The 18,507-nt window shown below is 39.3% G+C and overlaps 1 protein-coding gene across 1 annotated transcript in view; it reads right to left on the reverse strand.

Moving 5' to 3' along the window:
• The window catches only part of LOC107723866 (ephrin-A2), a 156,724-nt gene that overhangs the window by 137,069 nt on the left and 1,148 nt on the right, over positions 1-18,507 (reverse strand). The gene's annotated exons all lie outside the window — the stretch shown is intronic.

Here is an 18,507-nt window from a genome sequence, read left to right on the forward strand (position 1 = left end):
TTTTTTTTATAATATTAAAAATATCTGTATGACATTATATTCTGCAGTTCTTCCCTGTTGTACCGAATATCTATACTTTTCAAATTATCATATCGAAGTTAGAAATTCAAATATTGTGTCAAAATTAATTTTGTAGGGTGCCACAAGTTTGTTAAAATTTCCAAAGGGTGCCGCGACTGAAAAAAGGTTGGGAAACACTGTTTTAGAGTATCATTCTTCTTGCATCTCCTATTTATCCATATGGAAGAGCATTCCAAATCAGCCACGTAAGAGGTTGCATTTTTTGTTAGGATGCAGTTACTTATGTAGGCTGTGTGCAGCAAGGCAGCTCACTAGGTTTTGAAATAGAGCTATCAGTGTTGACAATATTCTTACACACACACACACAAACAAACACACACACACACACAATGAAACCGCACATCTGTGTGACCCAAAAATAAGACATTAGGAACTGACAGCAATATAGACAGATTGAGTCTCACTGATGTGTTTGGTTTAGTTTTTTTTTCTTCCACCGGCGGGTTAATGGTGATGGAATAAGAGGTTAATGACACTGAATCTCCTGTGATTGTTGCCATTGTCACTGAACTCCAAACATCTGGAAGAAAAAGGATAGAAATGGATCGTTCATTTGACCTTGTGACTGCCCTCAGCGTTGAGGAGAATTCTCCATCATAATTAACTATCTGGGTCAAACTACAGATGAGGAAAGGTTACGTTCAGAAGTTTCTTACATTTCCCTGCTAGTTTAATGAAGAACTGAATAAACCAACCCCAACTATTTTCTGTATCACTCATTACCCAAAATGATAAGCTTGCACGGTACAAAAAATAAAATTAAATAAAATTAAACACCAATACTATGATTGCACAACACAGTTTGTTATCTGACGAAAATGTGCTGCTGTTCAGCACAGGTTGGCAGTCCAGGCAGTGTGATGTTAAGTGTGAAAGCAGAGTTGATGCTTAAGAGTGGAAAATTAATCATCAGTGCATGATTTGAAAATGTAAAGCATTGATTACAGAATTTGAAAATGAATTATCATTACTAATAAGGATACTCAATATTTTACAGAAGAGGGAAAAACGGCACACTTTAAAATGAAGGAAGTCAGCAATATTGATAAAAAATAAGTAAATTAAATTAAACTGTTATTTTCTTGCTCAATAACATTATAGTATTTACATTTTCTGGAGATTTTGGAGATTTGAGAATTTAAATGCATTCCATTCATTTTTTATGGCATTAATAAATAAATAGATAGATTTCATGTGTATGTGAATTTATTATTTTAGTAATATCTCCGCTGACATAAAATTCAAATCTAAAAATACATATTCAATAATCAACATACTGTCTTTTTGCACTGAGTTATCAATTTAATATTGCTATTGAGGTAACAGGGGCTGACACTATACCAAAATAAAAAAATTGTTATCAAACCAGCACTACCACAACAATGACAATTATGCGACCATAAAATCAATATCAATACAGTAACTGAGCACCCAGGTGACTTGATATTCAAAAATGGTTGGAAAAGTCACAAAAAGAATCAAGGAGCGGCCTACCATAAAAACGGCCGCTTTGATGAATTCCAGCTTGCCTTGTTAAGTGCCTTTTACTTGTCAGACACTTGATTTAGAGATGCGGTCTGCAAGATGTGGATCAGTGATGTTTTAGTACGAAAATGTGAATAATTCCCACGTGGCGCTTGGAATTTTGTAATTGTTACGCAGTGCTTTGGTTCAACTCTTCAAAAAGCATGTAGCAAAGAGGCATACAAAAAGAGCACTTTTCAAACATTTCAAAATCAATTTTTTCAAAGTCAAACATTACTGTCACAAATCAAGCAAATGCTACATAATCATGAGCACAGTGATGAAAATAGTGTAGCCACAATTCATAATTACATAAGATTTGTGACAATGGTTGATCAGAACAAATAACTACTTCCTATTTTAATAATCATAATAAACCTATGCAATATTTATTCAATACTTTGAGTTTTTGGCTTGTGGTACATGTTTCATGAATGTGTTTCATTCCAGACTTCAAAAAAAAAAAAAACACAATAATTAATTTCCAACAATAGTCTTTCTTTATCAGCAGACATGCACTTTCTTTCCTCCCCCATGAGATGTGCCCGAGGAGCCGAGGAATTCTGTAGGAACCTCAAAGCCCTCTGGAGGAGGTTTGGCTTTTCAAGGCAAAATCATTGGATTAAAAACACATCCCTCTTGGGATTTTCTCTCTGTTTGGCCTTGAACAGACCAAAGTCCTGCAAGTCGTCATCAACCCTTGTCACACAGAGCATGATCTAAGTGATAAACATAACCAGAACATCATGTGAACAGAGAACGACGCTGAGAATCTGTCTCATTCACTAAGACCATTTTCAGTTATATTAAAAACTAATGTAATGTTGTTCAGGGTATGTTAAAGCTGAAGCATGACATATCTGTGCAACTAGTGTCACTAAACAGAATTTATTTCCTGAAAGTAGGGCTGGGCGATATGGCCAAAAAAATTATCACGATATTTTTTTTCATATCAGTCGATATCGATAATTATCACGGCTTTAAACTAGTTTAAATCACCGAGTTATTTGTGTTCATCGCTGAGTTCAAGCGCTTCACACTGGATCTCACAGTAAACACATACTTACTCTCGGAGTAAACGCATCTGCTCTAGTGAGCTCGCGCCGTGTGGCGCGATTCAAATGAGTCGCGCTGTTTCGTTCCGCTTTTGGCACGTAAACGTTATATCGAACATTTATCGAACTCTTCATATCGTTTTATCGAGGAAAATTATATCATGATAATTAGCGTTATCGAATTATTGCCCAGCCCTACCTGAAAGTAACAAGTTACCCATGTCACTGATTGGTCAAAATAACAGATAACCCCACCCCCGAACACATGCCATAGGTTGAGCCGCTGTTGCTATGTTAGGCTGGTCGAAACTCCCAAACAAACAGTTTGTTTTGATAGCGCCTCAGAGACGGTGTTTACACTTTTTCCGGAGAATCAACCTATGAATGTCTTACTTATAGTTAGCATATTAAAATGGGATGCTACAAAGTATTTCATCTTCAAAAAACAAACACTAAACGTGTGGCCAAATGTTTGTGTGGGGTGTCAAATGCACCTTTGTTTTGGACTACAATTGGACGCTGGAATGGCGCAGTGAAGGGAGTCTATAGGCCTAATCCTGTTAGCATAGCACCTGAGTTGAAATGGCTAATCCTGTTTAAACTCACAAAACAGCCCAGGCAATCTTCCTGTGTCCTGATCAGCAGCTGGCTCGTTCACAGCACTAAAGGTAAGGCATCAATCCGTGATCACACCATGGATTAGCCATCTCATGGTGAAATAACGTACTGTATATGCCGTGTAAATGTGCAAGGTAAGTACTTCTCTAGCTTCTGTAGGAGGTTGTCAATGGGTTTTTAATGTGACGTTTAATCTGGACTGAACATACTGACCTACTGAAGCCGAATCCACTACTTTATTTCCAATGGTGTATAAAAATTATATGACTAAAACGCAATTGTCCCCACACCACTGCCTTGGCCCTTACATTCCTGCATATGCAAGAAAACAGCACTTGAAACGTTTGATACAATTGCACTTTAGCAATCCTCATATTTAGCCATATAAATCACAGATTTTCCAGGAAGAATGTCTTTTTTCTTAAAAAATAGATTCAAGAGTTCCTTTATACATTAAAACACATGGGCCGCAGGCTTGCGAGAATTTGATTTTTTACTTTGCCTGTCACAGTAACCTACATTTGGAAGCAGCCGAGGCATTTTTGAGGCCGTTTCGTGCATATGCGGTGCCGCCCGCACACAGCTCAATCTTCATACCCATCATGCACCATGAACAGTCCACACCGCACACACACTCTATCTCTCTCTCTGTGTGTTTTTACATATGTCTTTGCCTTTCACAAACAAGCGGAGAAAACTAACTGATCCTCACTGTAACAAGCATAAAGGTGTAACAAACATCAGGGATTTTTTTCACTTTGGGATGGAAAGTTTCTTTTATATTTTTACAGTGTTTCATACAGCATAATGTATGTGGCAGATGTCAAGTGGGGCATAATAAGTGGTTGCTTCTGTGGAATGCTTCGCATTTTCTAAATTTGGATCTTGTAGATGTTGCAAGTCAAATAATATTTCGTGCACAGTACTTTTTTCAAGCTGTGCAAAAAAATAAAAATTAAAAATCACTCATGATCATTTTTACTACAGCTATTATTACTGCAAGGTCCATTTTAACCTAAAAGGCAAGACTTTAAGGTGTATGCCTGTACAGAAATGAACATTCAAAAATAAGCCTCTTTGAAAAATATTCACTGGCATAAAATGTGTGATAACTAGCTTCAATCTCCATTATAACTTGTAAACGTCTGGTTGGCAAATAAGCTCACGCAGCAATGCTAACTTTATTTTATAGTTTTGTCATGAATGATCGATTCTTTCTGCAGATCTCTACCACAGTCTCTCTCGCAGAACCCTGTCATCAGAGGACTTCTAAATTGCCACTGTTTTTTCAGTCGGAGGCATAATTGGCTTTGTGCTGGGGGCGAAAAAGGGGCTCAGAAACCAACCTGCTTGTCCACTCAAGGAGCGGTCCTGACCGACACGAAGAAAAAAACAGTTTGTCACTAAAAGCAATTTCTGAAATTATTCTACTTCTTGAGTGACAAAAACTACCATACTTTCTCTGTCCAAACACACTATGCAACATTTTAAAAGCAGCTAATAATATTCAAACTGCCAGTTTGAATATTATTAGATGCTGTTGTGCTTTTATTAGAGTTCATGTTGTTATTTAAGCTGCATTTCAGTACTTCTGTACAAAAGCAAAACCATTATTAAAATAAACTGGTATGATATAATCTGTATGGAAATGTCTCAATTCTGACTTGTTTCTATAATCAAATCAATCAATCATAAATTGCCCCAACAAAAATGATTAAAACCTAATTTGGATTCAGTAATATCATAATATCTCCATAAATCTACAGTATATGCACATACTCAACACATAGAATAATTGAACATCAGTGTGGACAGCTGCCTACATTTGACATTAAACAATATGCAGTGTTAATGTATGTCTAATTATAATATCAATGTTAATTCTATGAAATAAAAGATTCAGATCTACCCAAACTATTACACAAAATCACAAAACACACACACACAAAGAACACAACAAAACAATACAATACAAACAGTTTTGTTTGCTAAATAAATATTGGATTTTAATGTTTATCTTATTTTATAGCAAAACTGCAAAGTAGCACAAAAAATGCCAAATTCAGCTTTAGTTAAATGCTGAGCAGGATCTGTATACAGCGCGTCTAAGCCAGCAGGTGCCGGCTGAGTTCATTAAGCCGCATGGTTTGCCGTGCATGCATGAGATGATACAGCATTTAAAAACTGTCCCACTAACCCTGGCAGTGGGCACGCAGCAGGTATTCAGGGTAAGGGTCAGCTTTTTTCCCTTATGGATTAGTCCCAAATCCAAGTCCCTGCCCTGCCAACACCTACTGCATAACAGGGATTTTCTCTGGTTCTGCAAGAATGTCAAGATTGACGTATTTGCAGTTCAAGAGAGAAAACTCCCAGATTAAAAGGAGGCAATGTTCCACTTCTCACATGCTCTCCTATTCTTTTCCTTCAGAAATGTAGAGTTATTTGAAGGTCAAGGCCTACTGAAATGTGTGAGCATCTCCTCCCTCTCACTTGAAGACAGAACCATGTGTTCAGTGGCTTTACACCCACGTTGGTGAAAAGAGATATTTGCAAAGTGAAAACAGGTGAATCAACTAAACACATCAGCAGTAATTCGGCTACAGGGAGATGGCGTCACATGCAAACAGACTAAAAAAAATGTTTTTCAAATCAAGTAAGGTGACTGCAGGATCAGGAATCACATTTTTCTATAAAGTTCATTTAATTACTCATAACATTTTTAAACAGTTGAGACAGCTGCCGAGTTTTTTTTTAATACAATTTATAACTGTTACAGCCATCAGCTGGTGTGCCCAAGATGGACACTAGAGGACTCTTTGTGTCTTTGTGTGAGCACATAGCTTGTTGTGTGTTTGTTGGTGCCATGTGCTCTCCTGTCTATTGTCTGACCCCGTCCATCTTGTTACCTGTTTCAGTTGTTCCACCTGTCCTCCCTGATTACCCTCTTTGTTTGCTTCCATATTTATTTTCCCAGTGTTTTCTGTCTTGTGCTAGTTTCGTTGCCATATGTCCAACGTGTCTGCCTTGCAGTTTTGTTTTCCCCCCTGGGGCTGTTTCGTTTGCTTTTGTTTTACTTTATTATTTAATAAAGTCCAGAGGTAAGCTCCACACAACCGCCTCGCTCTCGTAAGCGGTGGAAGAGAAGGATTTCCTCCGCCCTACAGGCTCTGGTGATCCCAAGTCTGATGGTCCAGGAAGACCCGACAAGTCTGATGGTCCAGGAGGACCCGACTCCGGTGGTCCCAAGTCTGGTGGTCCCAAGTCTGGAGGTTCTGGAGGACCCGGCTTTGGTGGTCCTAAGGTCGGTAGTCCCACAGGTCCCTGAGCAACTCGCTCCAGAACAGCCTGCCACAGATCAGCCCCATCTCACTGCTGCTGCTATGAAGGCCATCACTGATCAGCCCACTCTCCTTATCTCGGCCATGGAGGCTGCCACAGAGCCGCCAGCTCTCGCCGTCATGGAGGAAGTGTCTCTGCTGGCGCTGCCCAGGCTCCTGGCCCTGCCGGCTCCACCCAGGCTCCTTGCCCTGCTGGCCCCACCTAAGCTTCCTGCTCTGTTGGCCCAGGAACTTGCCTCAGAATCCACTCCAGAACCCGCTACAACCCAGGATCCATCAGAGTCTACTCCAGAACCTGCTACAGCGCAGGAGCCATCAGAGTCCACTCCGGAACACGCTCCAGTCTTCGAGTCCGCTCTTGAGTCCACTCCAGCCCATGAGTCCACTCCAGAGTCTGTTTTAGTCCAGGAATCCGCTCTAGAGCTTGCTCCAGTCCAAGAATCTGCTCCATAGCCTGCCTCAGTTTATGAGTTTGATCCAGAGTCTGCTCCAGTTTATGAGTCTGATCCAGAGCCTGCTCCAGTTTATGAGTCTGATTTAGAGCCCGCTCCAGGTACCCCCAAGGTGGCGGCTTCTGATGCAGAATCTCCAGAGGCAGCGGCATCCGCTTCAGCTCCTCTCAAGGTGGTGGCGCCCACTTCTGAACTTTGTTTGTCCTGTAAAGACCAAGGAGGTCATCTCTGAACTCTCAGCCTGTCCTATTGCAGCCAAGGAGACCATTCTTGAATCCCTTGCCTGTTTTGTTACGGCCACAAAGAGTGTTGTTAACCTCTCTGTGCTCTCTGTTACAGTTCTGTCTGTTTCACAGTGTCTCTTTTCACACCTCCCACTCTGCCGGCTCTGCCCTGGCCTCCCACCCTGGCAGCTCCGCCCTGGCTTGCTGGCTCCACCCTGGTTTCCTAGACTACCTCTGGTTCCAGGCCCTCTTCCACCACACGGGCTTAACCCACCCATCCCTCCCCCGGTCCGCCTCGTTCCACCTCCCTCCTGGACTTCTTTGACATTTGGTGGAGCATCTGGAATCCGCTCCTTAAATGGGGGTTATGTCACAGCCATCAGCTGGTGTGCCCAAGAAGGCCACCAGAGGACTTTTGTGTCTTTGTGTGAGCACATGGCTTGTATGTTTGTTGCCATGTGCTCTCCTGTTTATTTTCTGACCCTGTCCATCTTGTTACCTGATTGTTTCAGTTGTTCCACGTGTCCTCCCTCATTATACCTCTTTGTTTGCTTCCATATTTATTTCCCCAGTGTTTTCTGTCCTGTGCTAGTTTGTTACCATATGTCCATCGTGTCTGCCTTGCAGTTTTGTTTTCCCCCTTGGGGCTGTTTGGTTTGCTTTGTTTTACTTATTTATTTAATAAAGCCCATCACAACTCTGCATTTGAGTCCTCACCTCACCTTTACTCTAACTGTGACAACAAATTAATCATTTAGTAAAAGATTTTGAGTTAGAGTTCATGTTGTTATTTAAGCTGCATTTCAGTACTTCTGTACAAAAGCAAAACCATTATTAAAATAAACTGGTATGATATAATCTGTATGGAAATGTCTCAATTCTGACTTGTTTCTATAATCAAATCAATCAATCATAAATTGCCCCAACAAAAATGATTAAAACCTAATTTGGATTCAGTAATATCATAATATCTCCATAAATCTACAGTATATGCACATACTCAACACATAGAATAATTGAACATCAGTGTGGACAGCTGCCTACATTTGACATTAAACAATATGCAGTGTTAATGTATGTCTAATTATAATATCAATGTTAATCGTGTGAGGGGGGAAAAATCAGATATTTTTGCCTTCTTTTATTTCCTGGAATTCATAGGTTTGCACTGAAAACAAAACAAAAAAAAAGCAAAAAATTACATTAAAAAATAAAACAACACACACAAACAGTACAAAAAAAATAAAAAGTTTTGTTTGCTAAATAAATATTGGATTTTAATGTTTATCTTATTTTATAGCAAAACTGCAAAGTAGCACAAAAAATGCCAAATTCAGCTTTAGTTAAATGCTGAGCAGGATCTGTATACAGCGCGTCTAAGCCAGCAGGTGCCGGCTGAGTTCATTAAGCCGCATGGTTTGCCGTGCATGCATGAGATGATACAGCATTTAAAAACTGTCCCACTAACCCTGGCAGTGGGCACGCAGCAGGTATTCAGGGTAAGGGTCAGCTTTTTTCCCTTATGGATTAGTCCCAAATCCAAGTCCCTGCCCTGCCAACACCTACTGCATAACAGGGATTTTCTCTGGTTCTGCAAGAATGTCAAGATTGACGTATTTGCAGTTCAAGAGAGAAAACTCCCAGATTAAAAGGAGGCAATGTTCCACTTCTCACATGCTCTCCTATTCTTTTCCTTCAGAAATGTAGAGTTATTTGAAGGTCAAGGCCTACTGAAATGTGTGAGCATCTCCTCCCTCTCACTTGAAGACAGAACCATGTGTTCAGTGGCTTTACACCCACGTTGGTGAAAAGAGATATTTGCAAAGTGAAAACAGGTGAATCAACTAAACACATCAGCAGTAATTCGGCTACAGGGAGATGGCGTCACATGCAAACAGACTAAAAAAAATGTTTTTCAAATCAAGTAAGGTGACTGCAGGATCAGGAATCACATTTTTCTATAAAGTTCATTTAATTACTCATAACATTTTTAAACAGTTGAGACAGCTGCCGAGTTTTTTTTTAATACAATTTATAACTGTTACAGCCATCAGCTGGTGTGCCCAAGATGGACACTAGAGGACTCTTTGTGTCTTTGTGTGAGCACATAGCTTGTTGTGTGTTTGTTGGTGCCATGTGCTCTCCTGTCTATTGTCTGACCCCGTCCATCTTGTTACCTGTTTCAGTTGTTCCACCTGTCCTCCCTGATTACCCTCTTTGTTTGCTTCCATATTTATTTTCCCAGTGTTTTCTGTCTTGTGCTAGTTTCGTTGCCATATGTCCAACGTGTCTGCCTTGCAGTTTTGTTTTCCCCCCTGGGGCTGTTTCGTTTGCTTTTGTTTTACTTTATTATTTAATAAAGTCCAGAGGTAAGCTCCACACAACCGCCTCGCTCTCGTAAGCGGTGGAAGAGAAGGATTTCCTCCGCCCTACAGGCTCTGGTGATCCCAAGTCTGATGGTCCAGGAAGACCCGACAAGTCTGATGGTCCAGGAGGACCCGACTCCGGTGGTCCCAAGTCTGGTGGTCCCAAGTCTGGAGGTTCTGGAGGACCCGGCTTTGGTGGTCCTAAGGTCGGTAGTCCCACAGGTCCCTGAGCAACTCGCTCCAGAACAGCCTGCCACAGATCAGCCCCATCTCACTGCTGCTGCTATGAAGGCCATCACTGATCAGCCCACTCTCCTTATCTCGGCCATGGAGGCTGCCACAGAGCCGCCAGCTCTCGCCGTCATGGAGGAAGTGTCTCTGCTGGCGCTGCCCAGGCTCCTGGCCCTGCCGGCTCCACCCAGGCTCCTTGCCCTGCTGGCCCCACCTAAGCTTCCTGCTCTGTTGGCCCAGGAACTTGCCTCAGAATCCACTCCAGAACCCGCTACAACCCAGGATCCATCAGAGTCTACTCCAGAACCTGCTACAGCGCAGGAGCCATCAGAGTCCACTCCGGAACACGCTCCAGTCTTCGAGTCCGCTCTTGAGTCCACTCCAGCCCATGAGTCCACTCCAGAGTCTGTTTTAGTCCAGGAATCCGCTCTAGAGCTTGCTCCAGTCCAAGAATCTGCTCCATAGCCTGCCTCAGTTTATGAGTTTGATCCAGAGTCTGCTCCAGTTTATGAGTCTGATCCAGAGCCTGCTCCAGTTTATGAGTCTGATTTAGAGCCCGCTCCAGGTACCCCCAAGGTGGCGGCTTCTGATGCAGAATCTCCAGAGGCAGCGGCATCCGCTTCAGCTCCTCTCAAGGTGGTGGCGCCCACTTCTGAACTTTGTTTGTCCTGTAAAGACCAAGGAGGTCATCTCTGAACTCTCAGCCTGTCCTATTGCAGCCAAGGAGACCATTCTTGAATCCCTTGCCTGTTTTGTTACGGCCACAAAGAGTGTTGTTAACCTCTCTGTGCTCTCTGTTACAGTTCTGTCTGTTTCACAGTGTCTCTTTTCACACCTCCCACTCTGCCGGCTCTGCCCTGGCCTCCCACCCTGGCAGCTCCGCCCTGGCTTGCTGGCTCCACCCTGGTTTCCTAGACTACCTCTGGTTCCAGGCCCTCTTCCACCACACGGGCTTAACCCACCCATCCCTCCCCCGGTCCGCCTCGTTCCACCTCCCTCCTGGACTTCTTTGACATTTGGTGGAGCATCTGGAATCCGCTCCTTAAATGGGGGTTATGTCACAGCCATCAGCTGGTGTGCCCAAGAAGGCCACCAGAGGACTTTTGTGTCTTTGTGTGAGCACATGGCTTGTATGTTTGTTGCCATGTGCTCTCCTGTTTATTTTCTGACCCTGTCCATCTTGTTACCTGATTGTTTCAGTTGTTCCACGTGTCCTCCCTCATTATACCTCTTTGTTTGCTTCCATATTTATTTCCCCAGTGTTTTCTGTCCTGTGCTAGTTTGTTACCATATGTCCATCGTGTCTGCCTTGCAGTTTTGTTTTCCCCCTTGGGGCTGTTTGGTTTGCTTTGTTTTACTTATTTATTTAATAAAGCCCATCACAACTCTGCATTTGAGTCCTCACCTCACCTTTACTCTAACTGTGACAACAAATTAATCATTTAGTAAAAGATTTTGAGTAATCTCCCCCCCCCCCAAGTTTAAAAAAAATAAACAGTCAAATAACAATATACATTTATACATTTAGGAATTACTTTGTAAGCAGAAAATTTTATGTCAAACTGTCCTGACTGATAGATTTTACTGTATATAAAATCATGTGAAACTTTTTAGAAAAAGAAAAAAAACTTTATAAACAATTAAATCGTTCTCCATAAACATTAATATTTTCATGATGAAGCGGCAGAGATCACCATTTTTATTTAAAATTAAACAAACTATTTTTTATAAATATGTTTTAATTTTGCTCTAAACATTACTATTACATTTTATTATACAACACACACGTTTCAAAAAATATACTGTTACTGCCTTTTTGGCAATGATTACTGCCATGACATTATGTATTAGTGCAGAAAAATAAGACAATTGTTTTTATTTAGGATTTAAATTAAAAAATACATTTGAAAAACGAATAAATAATTTTGATGCACAGAATAGTACAAAAGTCTTCTCACCGGCACTGCTCTATCCAGACTGTATACATCTGACACCTTATGCCCTCAAAAACATTTCAAAACTTCAAATGATCTCATCCCTCAGAGCGATTACGAAATACGATCTCAGGAGCATGTTGATTTAAAGTCTATTTTGAACTTGAAAATTTGTTAGAAACTCAATAGAAAACAGCAGCATGCTAAATCTATAAAGCTTTCAAATGGTACTCTGAACAGTCCACATAATGACACAACATTCAGAGTGTAATTCGAACCTCTGAAACGTATAATTGTTTTATTAGACTATTTTAAGGGCCAATAATAATTTAGAAGTAAAATTAATTGTGCCCATTTTGGCACTGGCCATTTTTATTAACTTTTTTTCCACAGAGAATGCATGGTACTGTTAAATATTTCCCATAATTCTCTTTCCGCTATTTTATAATGCTTATAGCACAAGATTTTCATTTTCAGTTATAGTACCGATGATTAAAGTCAGGCTTTTTAAGGATTATAAAATATAAATGTACAACCCATTTCACAAATTAGGATTAAGACATAAAATAACCTGAGTGTATTTCCAAATAAAACTCACTCGAGGAGAGAAATGAGGAGTTTGTGGATGGACATAATGAGCTGACTTTATGTGGGTCAACAGAACTAAACTACAGTTCCAGACAAATTAAAATAGCGCAGTTCGTTTAATGAGAAAATTAAACAATGTGATGTCCGGTGTCTTAAAAATAACTTTTTAGGGAATGTGATTTAAAAAATCATAAATACTGTAGACTAAATGAGAAAGGCCTCGGTCCTGAGAGAGAGGAGCGTCCCGAGCTAACTTGACCAAGAACTCAATGGCACCTGGATAAAAGCACAACAAGAAGACATTTACACAAACACCCAGTCCTCAGACTTGATATTTAAACCAAAGCCAGCGTGCAAAGCTGCTTTGAAATCATCCGTTTTCTCTTCCATTGGGGGAAGATCCACCCGTGAACAAGCACCTACCTCAAACCAAGTTTGAGCTCCCTGGATGCACGTGACTACCAATGTGCTGTGAATGTGGGTCACGCATTAAAATGTATGAGTAATACAGAAGGCAGGGTAACGTTGTGATTGGGGCTGTTGCTGGGTATAAAAACAGATGAAAATAAACCGTCACACAAAGAGGTGAGGACGCAGGGGTGATAAGGTGCCCTGTAAGGTCCTGGGAATGAATTCTGGTTTGTGTCGTCTTAAAAATAACTTTTTAGGGAATGTGATTTAAAAAAAAGAAAGAAAACAAAATCATACAAGCAGTGATTACTCAGCGTGAATATATATATATAGAATTCTGGTTTGTGTCCGACGCATGAAAGAGTGAAAACTAACTGTCATGGCACCTATAGAAAAAGCATTTCAGCTGCTGCTTTCTATAAAAGAGTTTTGATGGTGTTTACTGACTAAACTGAGTGATTTAACATTTTCTGAAAGCAGACGAAAGAAACAAATTCATATATTTAAACAAAAAAATTAAAAATAAATACATCACTGTTTTAAAAAAAACTGCTTTTATAGCACGAACAGGTGATTTTCAACAAAACGAATCTAGCGCAAACTACTAGTAGTAGTAAACTACTCAAACAACTCTAGATAACTTAAAATATTCAGCTTTAAAACACAAACAAACACACATTAATAAGCACCAACCTTGAATTCAGTCTTTGTTGTCTGTTTTTGCAGAAAAGTGCTTGGATAGCATGTCACATCTGTGCAAATGTTCATGTATGAGCCGTCATTTTGTCGCAGGGTGGGGGGGCAGGACAGTGCAGATAATGGCGGAGAGGGTTATGCTACTCAAATTTAGAGAAGCACAACCATTTCTCACCATTCAGTGACTGACATAGTAGGATGTTTTATTTCAACCTGTGGTAATATAACTTTGATTACCGGTGAAAAAAAATACGCCGATGAAACTCATTCTGGGACATTTTATTTAACGCAACTTTGAACCTAGATTACCGATTACAAAATTTCTTTCATATGGCCGTTTTTTGTTGAAACCAGGCCGTGACTTTAATCTTTAATTACATGTTAGAGCCTTTTGATGCAATATGGCGTTAGACCATTTGCATTATTCACTGCCGGCGAGGGCTCCATTCCCTTTTTTGGTCTATGTATTTAGGGGAAAAAAGGTTTCATGAAACATACTGTCATTGATAATCATTAGCAGATGAATCTGAAGTCCAGCTGTAAACAGCACTAACAGAATGGAAGCATTATAGCTATAACAACCACTGACCTATAGACCTCAGTAACTGAATTTCTCCCTACAGTTCCCCAACAGAAGTAGCCCGTAATCTTATAGAAACGAAGCACCAGTGAGACTGCGTGACTGCATGCACCCGTCTTAAAAGATGCACTGTTGTTTTAGCAAGTGGACACAGCAGACCGCCATTCCCACTGTAATCTGATTTCCAAACTAACGAATTCACTGCACCCGGAGCGCTGTCAGTTTAAGTGCTTTCCCTCACTGTAGTTGCTGCGTATTAATGGACGAGGGTCGTTGGGAAAAAAAAACAATTATTATATTTATACACTTTAATGGATGAGTTAATTTGATTAAGCCGCCGAACAAAACGGCGATCTCATGCTAAAGTTGCAATAAGTCACGGGATGGGTGGTGATTCGGTGGTTAGAATGGGTTTTCTCTCAGAGTGTTTTCCTACAAAGAGGCAAAATTGTTCCCTCGACCCTCAGGACGGCAGGTCACAGTCCTAACAGAAGAAACACTCGGTCATGCATTGTGAAATTTGAGGTATTTTTGTCTGGATGAAAGTAGACTATAAATTGGCACCCTCCAGCTGCCTGAAATGAATTATAAACACACATACGGAAGGAACGCACAAACAAAGAAGTGGAAGCTGACTGAACTCTAAGTGCTGCTTAAAACAGAAAAATCAATTAATGTCAGGCACAATAAACTGGGCAGTGGGTACAACTGTATATGACTTGCCATAGAGAGATAAAATAGAGAAATAAAATAGATTTAAATTAATTCAGCACACATTTTGAAACAAAACTATAACTGCTATTTGAGCAAACAAATTCAATGTCTGAAAAACAAGAGGCTTCGTTATAATGATAATTTATCAATAAAATAAAATATTTAAGTACATTTAGCACATGGATTTTTCGACACTAAACTAGATAATTATTAAAATGGTAACTAAACTATTTTATAAAAGTTTCAAAATGCTGCCCCAGGAGATAAACCTAAAAATTAAGTTAAATATAAAATAATTTAAAAAAAATTTTTTAAACGCAATTCAGTGTTAGTTCTCATGGCATGACTGAATTAACCCCACACTCCATTTTTTGTCTTCAGCTTGCACCATATTCCAGAGGCAAGTGTGAGGGTTCACAAAATGGCGGACAAATCCTTAAAACTGGGGCAGAACATGGTGCAATGCCACCTACAGGAGCTGAAGTTTGACACGAGCAGCCAAGGTCAGGCTTGAAGTCATTCATTTCAGGCATTCTAATCACAATAGAGGTTAATGACCCTAAGAGAATAAAATCCATGAGGATCCATACAGCCATATCGGTGTCTTGCCCTCATACAGGAGTCCTCTGACACCAGACATCCCTCATAACCTTGAGGAACCCATTACACTGACAAAAAGCGAGCAAAATAAAACCATACAAAGAAGAATGTTTCTCTTCAAGAAGCTTGAAGTTTCCCTGCAAGTACAATCGTTTCTTATTATAGCGGATAAAAAAAAAAACATCTCATACGGATATCATAACAGGATGTTAAAAGAGAGCCGTTTAAAAAATTGCAGAGAAAAAAAACAATACATTGCATGTTTTTACCTGCACAGGGTAATTAATCCAACAAATCCAATAATTATATATTAAATATTTTCTTTAATTTTCTTTAATTTATTTATTAAAATATGTTTTTAAATAATTTCATTAAAATAATGACAACATAAATAAAAAAGAAACAAAAAGTATCTTTTGCTATGTTTAGCAAAACATCCATGAAAAATCATGCCATGCAGATCTGCTTTTTACTAACGAAATTACAATCTAAATCGCTACAGATAAGAGCGTCTGCTAAATGGCTTTAAACTAATGTAACACAAGGATTCAATGAAACTATTAGAAGCGCCTCTTGAAAATTAAAATTGCAAATAGTTCCGTTCTGAAACTGTCCGAAAGTGCTGCACGGGCAATCTACCCTCCGTGAAAACTCACTTTTCACCCTAACTGCTCCTTCTAAGTCACCAGCCTCCTCGGAGAGCTCACCGTAAAGCCACAAGGGTTAAATTGACACCTCTTAACTTGTATTTATTTATGCTCTGATTGGGGTCATTTAGCACAAGTCATTTCAGTCTCACACTCCTAATTGAGCCACGTAACAGACTCAAACAGTCGAGGCCTGATTCAAACCACACCAGACAGAACCGCTGGCTTTTATGGTGCCGTGCTGGAAAACCACAGATCACAATGAGGCCCGCAAACTCTAATTTCAGGTTCGCAGGGCTGCAAACAACCAAGCCCAATCCATAGAGCTACAATGCACATCTGCTCTGGGTTTCTGACAATCCAAACTTGTAAGATCTGATACGTATATCTCATAGCATGGGTTCGATAGCATGGGTTAAAACACTCTGCAGCCTAATAAAATAGAGATGCCTTTTCCCTGAGCTCTCTCTCTCTCACACACAAACACACACACACACACAGAGGGATGACCCATCTCAGTTTAGCTGAACAAACATTTCACTGCCCTGACATAACACAGCAGACACAAACTTACAGGTGGAAAAATAGAGAACAAATGATCCAGACATTCCGTAATCAGCATTTTAATTATATGAATGTATGACCACACGGAATACGGGAACAGAAAACTTTTTTTACCTTTATTCTTTTATATTTGAGAGTTAATTTAGCTTATTGGGGGGGGTTTAATACATATATATATTTTTTTTTTATTTTTTTTTTTTTTATTAAATATTATTGTAAATTACTCTATGTAATGCATAAACCGTTTTTAAAACAAATCAAGTCCATCAACATTTCAAAGACTAAAATTATGCTCTCTTTCTTAAAAAAAAAAATCTTTTATACACTCAATAGCAGAAAATCTTTGTTCTTTCCATTAAGATAAACTGGGGAAAAAAATGAAGGTTGCAAGTGAAATTATCTTCTGATTTCTTCTAACTTCCAATCTTTTGTTTTTCATAAAACCCGTTCCATACAAATGTACAAAAAGCAACAATCCACAGCACAAAGTACAAATCTAAAGCTGAAAAAAACTTTCTAAATTCTTCACAGAACTACTGATGTGAACAAACATCTGTGGACATCTCAATAATTACTCATATTGGTTAAAACTGTGGCAGGTAATGTATTAGTTTGACTGCCAGGCTGCCAGAAACGGCCTCTGAGAGCGGTCTGATGAGGGGTGCTGGGGTGTTCAGAGAGGGGCGCTTCATCTTAGACTATTTAAACCATATGGTGATATGAAACGTAAAGTCTAGAGTACTGATCCCACCTCAGGAACATCCATGATGAAAGAATGGAAAACAAAATAACATGCATTCATTAGCATATTTCAGGTGATTATCAACCCCGCAGACCAACGGCACACAATGTAACACAGCATACAGCCTTCAGTAACTCATAACAGACACCAAGTGTCCAACAGTAAGCGTGCAATAAATGAGGCCATAAAGTTACAATGTGCTCATAGAGAGGCTGATTTTGCGAGAAGCCCTATAAGTACTTTCAAATGGAACACACAAGTTGTTAAAAGAGTGCACAGTTGATACCTTTTTGTGTGCGTTTTGAAAATCACACATGAAACACCCAAAGGAAAGACTCTGAATGTTTCGGACTGAGTTAAGTGACTTTATGTAACTTGTACCAGAACTGATCATAGAAAAAAATATTTTTATATTTTTGTAAAATAAAATATATGGTGATTTTTCAGTTGGATGCCTCTGACTAATTTCCAAATTATGTTTAATCTATAATAAAAAATGTACTACAATATCTATCCGAGCATGGCCCTGACCAACCTTCAAGTGGATTCCAGTATAATAGAATAATGTGTGACGGTAATTATATTTTTCAGTTTGTGGAGAAATGCAGAGTAAGCACAAAATACACAGTCATTAATTAACTTTTTAAAATTTATAATAATATAAAAATAATTTAAAAAAAGATACAGCCTTTTTATCTGCAAGATAGCTAGTAAGAAACTTTTATGGGAAACTCAGTTGTTCTCTATATTAATCAGCGAGATGGTAATGACAATATTGCGATGTTGAATCTTTCACGTAATTTGCCAAATATTTTTTTTTTTAAGATTCTTGGGGGGAAAGTGCAAAGTAAAATGTACATTTTATTATAGAGGGGAAATTAAAATGTCTAGGTAGAGGACGAGCATAATGTAGAACATTTACAACATTTTAAACTATTTAAAATTAGGAAAATGTCATTAAATGAAGAAAATGTCACAGTAACAAGTTTATTTCAATCTATTATTTAAGCTGAAATAAATGTTGTTTATAAAAGCCTTTTTTTCTAGTGTGTCACAAACGTTTCCCTAATTGAATCACCTAGATATTTGTATAAAACATATACACATATATATATATATATATATTTTTTTTTTTTTTTTTT

The sequence above is a fragment of the Sinocyclocheilus rhinocerous genome, unplaced genomic scaffold, assembly GCF_001515625.1.
Source record: "Sinocyclocheilus rhinocerous isolate Xijiao unplaced genomic scaffold, SAMN03320098_v1.1 scaffold1296, whole genome shotgun sequence".
Classification (NCBI taxonomy): Eukaryota; Metazoa; Chordata; class Actinopteri; order Cypriniformes; family Cyprinidae; genus Sinocyclocheilus; species Sinocyclocheilus rhinocerous.